At 38.8% G+C, this 11,669-nt stretch overlaps 1 long non-coding RNA gene across 1 annotated transcript in view; it reads right to left on the bottom strand.

Moving 5' to 3' along the window:
• Window positions 1–11,669, bottom strand: part of LOC119617733 — a 70,709-nt gene that overhangs the window by 467 nt on the left and 58,573 nt on the right. The window contains exon 3 of the long non-coding RNA XR_005234128.1: window positions 642–793. This is a non-coding gene — a long non-coding RNA (uncharacterized LOC119617733). The remainder of the gene's footprint in view (window positions 1–641; window positions 794–11,669) is intronic.

Raw genomic sequence — 11,669 nt, 5'->3', positions numbered from 1 at the left:
ACCAATTACTGCCTGAATTACTGCCATTCAACATGCTACGGACTTGTTAAATGTTGTAATTTTTGTAAATTAATTATAAATTATCATTTTGCATGTGTGAACCTTTAGCCAGGAGCTCCAGACAAAATCTTGTTGTTCTATGCGTAATAACAATAAAGACTTTTGATTTTTATTAAGAGAAATAAGTTTATAGAAAAAAACACTTTTAAAGCAGTTCTATCAAATGCCATATTAAGTACGTTTTACTCCTGGAAACCTTTGAATGACAGTTGCTTAGATTTCTCACTTTTTTGTTTCTTTTTGCTGGTATAATTGTGTCCTGCTGCAGATAAACCTTTGTGTTGTGAGTCTAAACCAAAACAAACTAGAAAAAATGAGTGATCGCAAAAGTGACAGTGACATGCCTTTTTCTGGGGAGATGAAAGGAAATCTGTTTTAACCAGATCATTCAGTAAAATACCTGTTGGTTAAAGACAGTGGTAAAACCTGACTGGCAATATTCTAGAAACCAAAGTAGTTCATGTAGCAACCTGTAAAAATGGTAACCAGCCCACTTTCTACCAAAGCCCTCCCAGAATGATCAGGTGGTATAAAATGTCAAGATGTATCAGGAAGTGTTTGTGACGTTAAGAGCATTTCACCGTGTCCGAAGGCTTTAAATGTGTGAGTTAAAGCAAGAGGCTGTAGTCCAACACAGTGGACGCAATATCTCCCTGCTGACAAGTGTCATCAGCTCCTGTTGCTCGGGGATCCGCTGTCGTGCGAGTGAGGGGTGAAGACAGGACTGCTGGCGCTGCAGGGAGAAACAAAACAGAGAGGCAAGAAGCTGGGGGGTCAAACAGTTGGGGGATGTGACAACAAGATCACGCTGAAAGCAACCAGGCAGCTACCATTGGCAGTTCAGGTTTTATTACCCAGCTTCCACCTGTCGTTTTTGTCTTAAGCACTCTTCAACCCCCTTTTTGCTTTTTATTGAACTCCATTTTAAAGGGCGCTGGTAAAAACCTAAAATGAGGCGCGACATAACTGTGGCGTGTTTACTCAGATTAGAATTGCGTTGTCAGATGTTTTTGGGCAGACCAGTGCAGGGAATTCACACCTCTATATATAGGGGGCATGCAGGCTCCACCGTGGATCACAGATGGACGCAGTTTGTTTCATCCACTTTCAGAGCCATCACAAGTACCTATAAAACATGCCACAGGGTGCGTGTTGTGCATTGCGGCCCGCGTATTTTAATCAGTGCTGACAAAGCTGGATGCCAAAGGGATCAAATGTTGTTGGTCCTCCTTGGGTTTGTGTTCAGGTTATTAATAATCTCATTTTCACCGCTCTGATTAAATCAGTAGTCCACATTCTGGAGTCCTGCCATACTTCCTCCTGTAAATTAATGGATTGGTATTTATAGTCCCCCTCAATAAATAATAATATGTTGCCTTTACTAAATCTTTAAGATGGCTAAACAGGCTGACAACAAAGCTCGCCTGAACCGTCAACCTTTGCTACGACGAAAGTAAGTTTCAGTCTGTACACCCTGAGACCCATCTGGCCCTTCATAAATTCACTTGTGTCCATCATCAGTGAAATGCAGCTGGCACACTCGCATCACACCTCCCGCGCACCCACACGAGGAGTCGGGTTTGCTTGGAGTGTGAAAATAAGATCCGTCAGCTTCAATAATAGCCTTTTAGCAGTGTGATCACTCAGACTTTCCAGCTATGTGTGGCTTCCTTCGGCTAAACTGTCTCATTAGCAACGGGGCACCTCATATTTGCAGCACAGTTTAACACCATTTACAGTACAATCCAAAACATTTCAGCCATCTCCCTTTTTCAATGTTTTTCTTCCAAGGACCCCGGCTTTCTTGTAATCTTGTAAAATGATTTTGAGAGATTGCTCTTTAGGCTTCCCGAAGGTCTTTCAGAGATTTCTTTTTCTTGTTTTAGATATGTTTTTAAATTTCACCTCTTGAACCTGGCCATTTTCAGCAGAATGTTTTATTAAAACACTAAACACTAATGTACGAATCACTGGAGCGTAAAAGGCATACAACTGAAGTGATGAACCGGTGTTTCGTCTAAACATAACAACTTGGCCAAGAACCAGTTTTAGCATTTATTCTTAGGCACCTTGTTGCTAGCAGCCTATGATAAACATCAGTATTTTTTTCCCTTGTTAAAGTTATTTCTACTATAAATTCCAAATAAATTAGATTGTCTAGCTTAAATCTGTATTTTTGCACCAAAAATACTGAAATATGTTCTTCAAAAGCGCCACATTTCTACTGACATATCTGTGCTTGAGTGATTTATATTTATTGAATTGTAAAGTGGTTTTAAAAAAAAGGGCCCATCTGAAAATGGTCAGAAACAAGAAAAAGAGTACACATGAAACATAAAGCAGTCAATATGCAAATTAAAATCTTGAAAGATATTTAGAAAGCCTGGAGAACTATAAAAAAATTTTTTCTTGGAAACAATGAAAAATGAAAAGCGGCTCAAGACTGGCAGAACTGCAGATTTACACTTTAGGCCTGTCCACAGCAACAAAGATATTTAGCAAAATAATCTTTTCTTCCGTATTTGCACCAAACATCCACATGCAAATTACATTTTCACTCTGAAAAAATTAGGGTATTTTTTTTCCCCAACCACTTTTTAAAATGAAAAATGGTTCAAAACTATGTTAAACGTTTCCTATGGGTATGACAAACTGAGGTTTTTAGGGGTACTGCTGCCATTGCAACAAATTTATGTATGTTTTGTGTGTACTGTGTGTGTACTGAGCTTGTGTCAGAAACCACAAGAACAAAGGTGCTTGTATACATTATATCTAGATCTTGATGACTTTATTTTTATAACACTTAAGCCATGTGATAGAAAGGTTTTGGATTAATTAATGAGGTAAAATGATCAACAATGAAAAATAAAAAGAGTTTGTGTTTTAGTTCTGATGTTAGACAGCAGGAAGAATTGCCTCACTAACCATCATCAGAATGTTTTTTTCTTGTCATCAGTGGTGGACAGTAACAGAGTACATTTTTTGAGAATCTTTTCTTTACTTGAGTAATTTTGGGGGGAAACTTATAACTTTCACTCCACTACATTTCTAGGAAGCTAGTCGTTACTTCGTGGTAATAGATTCAACCTTAAACCTCTATTCCATAGTGAAAGTGTGAGGAGAATCAAGACTCTCTGGTTTGGTGTGTTTTTAGACAAAAAAAATCCTTACTTTTTGGTGGCATTTTTATGCTGAAGTTCTTTACAGGTGGTGTAGAAGTTGTATCAGAGTGTTTCTACGCGTCAATACATCAGGTGGTTTCTGAAAGTTACAAGGTTCTGTAAAATTATACAGCAACATACTGATATTAGAAAATTAATTTTTGAATACTTAAGTACTTTTAAATGCATGTACTTTTGAATATTTAAGTATTTTCAAAAGTGAGTACTTGATATACTTTAACTTGAGTACAATTTTGACCGAGCAACTTTTACTTGTAGTTGAATAAGACGAAACTAGGTCTTATTTCTGGGTTTTGGTATTATTGCTTATTCTACCTCTGTGTGTGTGGGTGTGTGTAGTCTGTGCACGTGTTAGCATGTTTAACTGTTAGCAAAATATCTCATGAACCACTGGCAATATTCATTCCTTCAAGAAATGCTATCCCATTAATTATTCTTTTTTTATCTAAACTTGAGATGATCAATCTATCTGTAAGCTCCTGGTACTTTGGGAGCATCTTTGTGAAATGAGACTTTGTGTTTGTGTGCATGTGGCTGATTGGACACTAAACCCCAACAATGTCAAGAGCATAATGTGTCACGTAATCTTACGCATGATCTCAGGCAACTGTAGTGTCACTGTAGGTTTTCATCACTGAGTGTTGAGGCATTCTGGGAAATCCTCAGACATTGTTTCTGCTCTTCGTGTCAGCTGAGCTACTTTCAGAAACGTCCATCACAAGTCTGTCATCCAGCCTCTTCTACCAGATTGTATCTGAACAATACAAAGTGGTGAAGTTCTCTTAAATGGCTTGAAAAGTGGTGATTTAAAACAATCGCAGAACCAAAATGATATGGATTTGTGTGTGTGTGTGTGAGAGAGAGCAACTCTCAAAAACAGTCCAGTGCTGAACCCAGGCTGCGTGTTCAGCCCTGATTTAAAAAAAAAAATCCAATAACAAAGGTTTTCTGAACTTTTACAAATCTTGTACTAAAATGATTCAGTTTTTGCTTTAAAAACTTTTGCCAGTTTGAAACTACTGGATGTACTTCTGCAGCCACTTCAATCTTCTTTTTAGGATTTCCAAACGAGCTGCATTTTCATTTTTTAATCTATTTTACGCCTCTAATACTCCCAGTGAGTTGTTCTGGTTAAAATTAAAATATTTGCAGATCTGTTAATCAGCTTTGTTCAGTTTCTCTGTGTTAATATCAGATTTTCTTGATAGCATATAATGTTTGTTCTCTCACTCTTTTTCTACTTCATGCTCTTGGTTAGAGGGCCAGACTTTGAAATCTTGATGAATTTCAGAAACACAGGCGCAGCAGTAAGCAGTGTAATATATTCAACATTATGCACAGACTAACAGAGACATATGGCTTTGGATTCAAGAGCTTGAAATTTCTCGGCTAACACCAGCAGTTATCTGCAATGAGGACTGTGATGAGCACAGGCACGCGGCGCTGGCCAGGTGGCTCTTTGGAAGATAGCGCCAAAAGATGAAACCACCTTAGTGTCAGCATTTTAATTTGATCTGCCATGTGCACATATGTCTTTAAAGTCTGCGGGGAGTCTCTCCACCATTGATGTGCTTCGCCAATGTTCTGCTGTCGTACAGGTTAGCGCTGCAGGCTAATCTGTAGTGAGTCTGTCCCAAAAGCCTGCGCCAAGTAGATGGCAGGATGAGTGATCTCCTCTCCTCTGATCCGTGGCCCTCAGATGCCCAAGCTTTGCCAACTATTCGTCGTCTTTGTAGTGTGTGCCAAGATGCCCAGACGGGTGAAGGAGGAGCAAAGAGACCCAAGCAGGATGTGAAAAGCAGTGGTCCTCTTCTGCTTCATACAGAATAAGAAAGTGGGTGCAGATATTGCAGGGGCGTCCAAATGGTTTTTGGGGGCCAGCAGTGATTCTGTTTTTTGGTTTAAGACGCAATACATAATTATTGTTTAAGCTGGAGTTGATGTAAAGTGATAAACTGAGAGCTGAAATGAGATGAATACTAAATATGTTCAAATCATCCTTACAGAAACCTTCAGTTTTCTCCTCATATGTATGTAAAAAATTGTTAGGACATCATATTGTAGAGAAGCAGCAAAATGTTAATAACTGCAGCCAAGTTGGGCAATATTTCTGAAGACTGATTCCCTTTGATTTAATAGCATTCCTTGAAGGGATGCATGTTGCCTTTTATACCAGAGTTTTAAACTATGATCTTCTAATGTAAAGAAATAGTTTTAGCCATTTTGGTCAAACCTTGAAAATAATGTTAGACGCTATCTCAGGCATATCACAAGATATTGCAAGATGCGTTAGCACTCAAAGTATGTGTTGGCGATGAAGATCACTCACCTGCACATCAGATTTTAGCTCAGTGTCTGTAAATTTGACTACCTTATACCCATTTTAGGGTTGGCTAAAGTTGATTAACTGTGACGGCTCATTGGGGTTAATTAGTTGTAGATGTACATCCAATTATTGCTTTCTGGGAGTTTCATTAAAATCTGTCCTGGGATTGAAGAGGTTGATTGTTAACAGACAAACTTCAACAGTTAAAGGCAAAGTTTTCAAGACATTATGTGTTGGGGATCAGTCTCAGCTACTACAACAATAAATGTTATCGTAATGTATTCAGGAAATATTTTGGTACAGGTCAGACAAACGCACACACAGAAATGGGCAAAACCAGTGTCGCCCATTTGCCATCAGTGTTGGGCAGTAAATATTCTTTAGGATTATTAGACCAATAGATTAAATCTAATTAATGTATTTACCAATCTTCTAACAACACCTGCTTTAATAGGGTCTCGTGAACATACAATTATGCTCCTTTAGATGTTTTCAAGAATGCACTGTCTTTCTGTGAACAAAAACTGTGTATAAAACCCTTTCTGCACAGCGCTGAGCCAAACTCCATTTTTAGAGTGAGTCATGACCATGAAACACAACATCTCATGTATCCATTCAGTGTCAGAACAATTCCACCATTAGAGCCGCGTGAAGAGCCCTTGAAAGCGCTACACTGACGATGGAGTTCTCACTCCTCCTTTCCTTTCCACTCCACAGCCTGCCCACATTAACTCTCCAGCCCATTCAGCTGTGATTAGAAAAGCCTCTCGGCTTCCAGAGTTTGCAATCCAATCACTCCCTCCCTTGCCCTCTGCTCCCACTTGTGCTCGAGAAGTTATAAGAGGGACAGTGCAGAACGGAGAGACAAAGAGTGCAAGGCAGTCAAAAAGACTGAAGTGTTTAGCAGCAGAATCGCACACAGAGCAGCTCCTACTTTTAATAGCTGTGAAAAAGATTAAACATCTAGGAAAAGAAACAGAATAATTGGCACAAAATAACCATAAAAATAACAAGTAGCAAATCTCCAGCTGGGGAACTAATAATGAGGAGCACCATATTTAAAAAAGGAACCTATTATACATACAGTACGTTTGTGAAAAAAACAGAGCAAAGATTTGCAAAATAAAGCCAGAATTAATGACAGAAAAACAAGAAAACAAGTGTAATCTCATGAAAATATCACAATGTTGCTCAAAAAAAAAAAAAAAAGACGTCAAATCTGGAGTTTAAAATTGTTTGTTCCCCCAGTAACATCCTCGCCATGGAAGATCAATAATTATTCTTTGTCGTCAAAGTAGCCAGAGATGTGCAAACCATTAAACAACAAAAGCGTCTGTTTTGCTGTTTTGTTCTGTTCACCAAATAAAAAAAAACACACTAGTCTGAATTCATGTACACAAATTAAACACGAGAGCACAATATCCTGTTACTCTGTTTCCAAATAAAATGAGATTAAAGTTGTTTCAAATTTAAACGTAGCTGCATAGTTCTTAAAATTCAGACATGTCACACAATAAAAACATCTGGGATATTTTAAAAAACAATAGATAGATAGATAGATAGATAGATAGATAGATAGATAGATAGATAGATAGATAGATAGATAGATAGATAGATAGATAGATAGATAGATAGATATTTTTGCCTTTGTCTGTGTGTATGTATGTATGTGTTTTGTTTGTCTGTAGTGTTAGCAAAATATCTGGTCATATTTGAATGAAACTCACTGAACGTCATCATTGGATGTACATCTACAAATTAACATTTAGAATCGACCCAATTCAAAACAGTCACCACAGCTAATCGACCTTTAAACATAGTTTGAAAGTCTGGCCTGAAATGCGGAGGGCGATGTGCATTCCTTCAATGAATGATAAGCCTTTAGTTTCAGCAGAAGTTTCAGCCATTAGTGTGCAGTACTGGCTGAATAATTGGTGGAAACTCAGTGATCAGAGGCGGCTGAACTGGTGAAGGTCAGTCTGGTCTCAGCGGGTTACGTCCATCAATATTACAGACACACGATGGTAGAATTACTGACATTTGTTAAAAAGCCTTCTTTGCTTCTTCTCTAGCAATTATATTATTATTCTGTGATAAATCAGTTCATTATTTAAAAAAATGAATTGACATAAATTATTTTTATGAATCAACATTACTGTAACTTTACTGTGAATAAGAGAATTAAACATCATGTAAATGATCCCAATACTGTTTAAGAGGTTGTGGTGTTGATGTTTTTAACTCTACTTTTAGCAATTAGCTATAAAAAAGGCTGTTATTTTTAAAGCTGCCTTTCTACATTTTGCTGCTTAAGCAGAGTCTAAGCAGCTCTAAAAAAAAAACAAAAAAAAAACAAGGAGTGTGAATGTGCTCCAGTCTCCAGTCTTGTTGTTCTCTGCGGGTCTTTCAGCACTGTGTCATAGTGATGAAGCTGACAGTGCCGCGGTAATGACCTTTCACCATCGTCATGCCAACAGTCCCAGGTCCTTCTGGCCAGCAGTGTCCCTGTCACCTATAATCAGCTCCACAGTCCGGCTACCAAGCCGCCTTTTGAGTATGAGCGGTGGAGACATGAAGACAAGCAGAGAAAGTCATTGAGTTGGCCCCTAAACACGAGAGTTTAACATTAGGCGTGTGGTAAAACTCCCTCTTGTTTCTATGCAGTGTTCATGTGTATATTATTGGCTGCATGTTTTAGTCATTTAAAATGTTACCCAGTTCGACTGGAACAATTGTATCACAATAAAAACTTGGATATATGAAAACATGTAGAGTGGATGAGACAAGATGTTAGTTATTTTCCCTTTTGGTGCCAATCTGGTAGTTGAGTCTTTCCTTTTTCAGCCATTTTGATCTGGACTTATTCGTTTACAAGGAATTATTGTCCCGTTGCTCAACCCAGTTTCAACCAAACAAGCAGATGGCATCATGTCTAAATTTAGAAATAATTTGGTCCATAAAATGTTTTACGGTCAACTTTTGCCTCTTTTGTTCTCAATGTAAATTGTCCACATTGTCATTTGCTGGGAGGATTAAAGACAAGCTTGAATGTTTTCCTCGTATGAAAAACATTTCACATTAGAAAAGGAACTCCAAGTTGTTTGGAAATGGCCTTAAAATCTTTCCCCCGTGGATGGGTACCAATAGTAGTTTGTGTTTTTGCTTCTCTTTGGCGTATTGTTAAACCATGGCTGAGCAAAAACCTCAGCTTACAGGTGTGCTGACATTTGCTGATAATCAGTGAATTTAGTGCATTTGAATATCTGTCGGTATTTGACCATTTTATCACTAATAGAAGAATCAAAGGCGTGCTTAAGTTTTTACAGACTGCTTCTCCATTTTAGTTTCTGCTGTGTTGTTCATCTAAGATTTTTGTTTATTTATCATTTTTTTGTATGAAATTATAGTTTACCAATGATCTTGTGGAAAACACAAACCAAAATTTAAACACTGATGTAGCAAAGAATTGACTTTGTCCAAATCAAATGAGCAAGTTAGTCAAATCCATCCATTTTATTCTTATTTTTTAATTGAGTGCACCATCCTGCTTTAACATATGCGAATAGAGTGAACCTTTTGTTTCCCTGTCAGTGTTTTTATATATCTAGAAATATTTCTGTCAGAAACAGCAGCGTGTCCTGTTTCTGTGTTCGGATGTCGGGGAACAGAAACTGCAAACAACATATTGTCAATTACTAGTCTAAAACTCAAACTCAGTAATAATTAAAGATTTGGTGCTCCTGCAGTCTTGCTGCTGTGAAAACACAATAATTTGTTGTTGTTTTTTGTTGTTGTTGCATGTGTGTAAATGCATGTTTCTGTGTGATGGGAACGTGAGGAAGGGAGAAGGAGAAAGTGTGTGTTGTGTCACATTCAGTCCCTCGCTGAACAAGGCTGCAGAGGTTAACTGACAGCAGTCTGAGCTGCTCTGAACACTGATGACTCCTAAAACACACAAAGTCACTTTCAGAAAGACTTCAGTCCGTGTCCTCTCCTACAGAGGATTACAGAGCATTTTAGCTGGTGGTGGAGAAGATGACACATCAAAAACTGTGTGTGTTGTCTGAATAAGACTGTCAGTCCATCCTACATCCCCGGAGGGTGGCTTGTTAGTGACAATAGCTGACATGTAAACACACACACACAAAAGTTTTTGCTCACACTGACTTGCATGGTCAGAACTGTGGTTAACGCTGTTGCCTCACAGCAAGAAGGGTGCAGGTCCAAAACTCAGCTGGGGTCGTTCTGTCTGGCGTTCATATGTTCTCCATGTGCATGTGTGGGTTTCCTCCCACGGTCCAAAAACATGCATGTTAGGTTTATTGGTAACTCTAAATTGTCTCTGTGGTGATAGAGTAGTTATCTGGCCTCTAAAACTGATTGTTTAATCCCAAACATAGTAGCTGATATTGTACTATTGTTGTACTTTCTTTTACTCTGCGTACTTGTGATACAACTCTTTCTCACTGGGATGAAGATATCTCCGAGCATCTGTTAGGAGATAAACATTTTACCTCATCTTGCATCATGGTCCACTTTGTGGTTAATTATCCGCTTATGTGTTTATTAAACCATGAGGTTTGTGTGACATAAATGTTGTCATCTGTAATGGGTCTGTCTCCATAGATTTGTCATCTGTAAGCCAGTGTTTTTATGGATTGAGCATTAAACTCTCAGTTACTACCACACCAAATTTTAACTTAATATCTAGGTATCACTTGGAGATGTACATCCAATGATTACTTTCTGAGAGTTTCATTAAAACCCGTCCACTGTTTCATGAAATATTTTACTGACAGACAAACACACACACAGACACAGACAATTACATGGTCACCCACCTCCATAAAGGTCAGACACGCTACTCTTTGTGTACTTTGTAATAAAGAAGATTCTCCTTAAAAGGGAAAGTAGCAGGGAGAGATTTTTGGCATTTTCGAGGTTTCCATTCGGTGTGTTTATCTTGTAGGTGCATGTGGTGTTTCTCAGTGAGTCACTGGTTGCTTGGCAGCAGCGGTGCTCGGTTCATTACCTTCCTAATGACAGACTGATTGAGGTGCTTTAAGAAGCTGTCCTTTCTCTTGCTCTCCTTCTGTTTCTCCTCGCCAGCTGTCATTCTCCAGACGCATCACTTGCTTATTGTCATCTCAGTGATTTCACAATACCAATATTGATTGGGACAGAGGTGACATTGTCACCAAAGTGTCATTCAGTCTCATCTTTTTTTTTTTACAATTGTTAGGCACATTATACACCTAAATCCTAACTCCTTAATCTGAGCCACAACAACAGGAGTGCATTGTGAAGCCACATGTGGTGCATCAAGCCCCAAATTGGCCTTGTTTTGAACACTGTGCATATACATAAAAGAAAAAAATCTGTTCAAATAAAGCTGTGTACATACATATCCACATGCAGTGTATTTTATCTGCATGTGCATATAAAGTATCCCATTATCCATGTCAAAAAAGGGATTTAAATCTAAAGCTTTGTCTATTTTCCCGTGTTCTGTCATGTACATGAAACGAAGTGGTGGAGGAATAAAAAGGCCTTGCAAAGCACCGTGCTCTGCTACCCACAGATAACATTCACTTAATAATTTATTCCCATTATACAAAAAAAGACAGATTGTACATTTAAAGCCCATGTCAGCTTATGTCAGATGGTTTTATTCATCTCAAAGAGGAATGAGGAGGCTGATGTGCTCAACGCTTTGGGAATTCACCGGAGAATGTATCCGTGTTGGTCGTTTTGAGAAAAAAACAAAAAGCAAATGCTCATTTCTTCTGCATGCACACCAAGTCTGAGGATTTTAATTAACCATCTGCCTCATGGTCCTCAGACTGCTGTACAAAATAGAAACATATAAAGACCCCTTATGATGAACATAAATATTGGACACAGTGTTCCCTCGCCCGGACGCGGGTCACCGGGGCCCCACTCTGGAGCCAGGCCTGGAGGTGGGGCATGTTGGCGAGCGCCTGGTGGCCAGGCTTTCACCCATGGAGCCCGGGCTTTCACCCATGGAGCCCGGCCAGGCACAGCCCGAAGAGGATACGTGGGTCCCCCTTCCCATGGGCTCACCACCTATGGGAGGGGCC

The sequence above is a fragment of the Kryptolebias marmoratus genome, linkage group LG15 (genome assembly GCF_001649575.2).
Source record: "Kryptolebias marmoratus isolate JLee-2015 linkage group LG15, ASM164957v2, whole genome shotgun sequence".
NCBI classification, from domain to species: Eukaryota; Metazoa; Chordata; class Actinopteri; order Cyprinodontiformes; family Rivulidae; genus Kryptolebias; species Kryptolebias marmoratus.
Note: the sequence above shows the minus strand (reverse complement) of the source record. Positions and strands in the feature narration are given on the sequence as shown.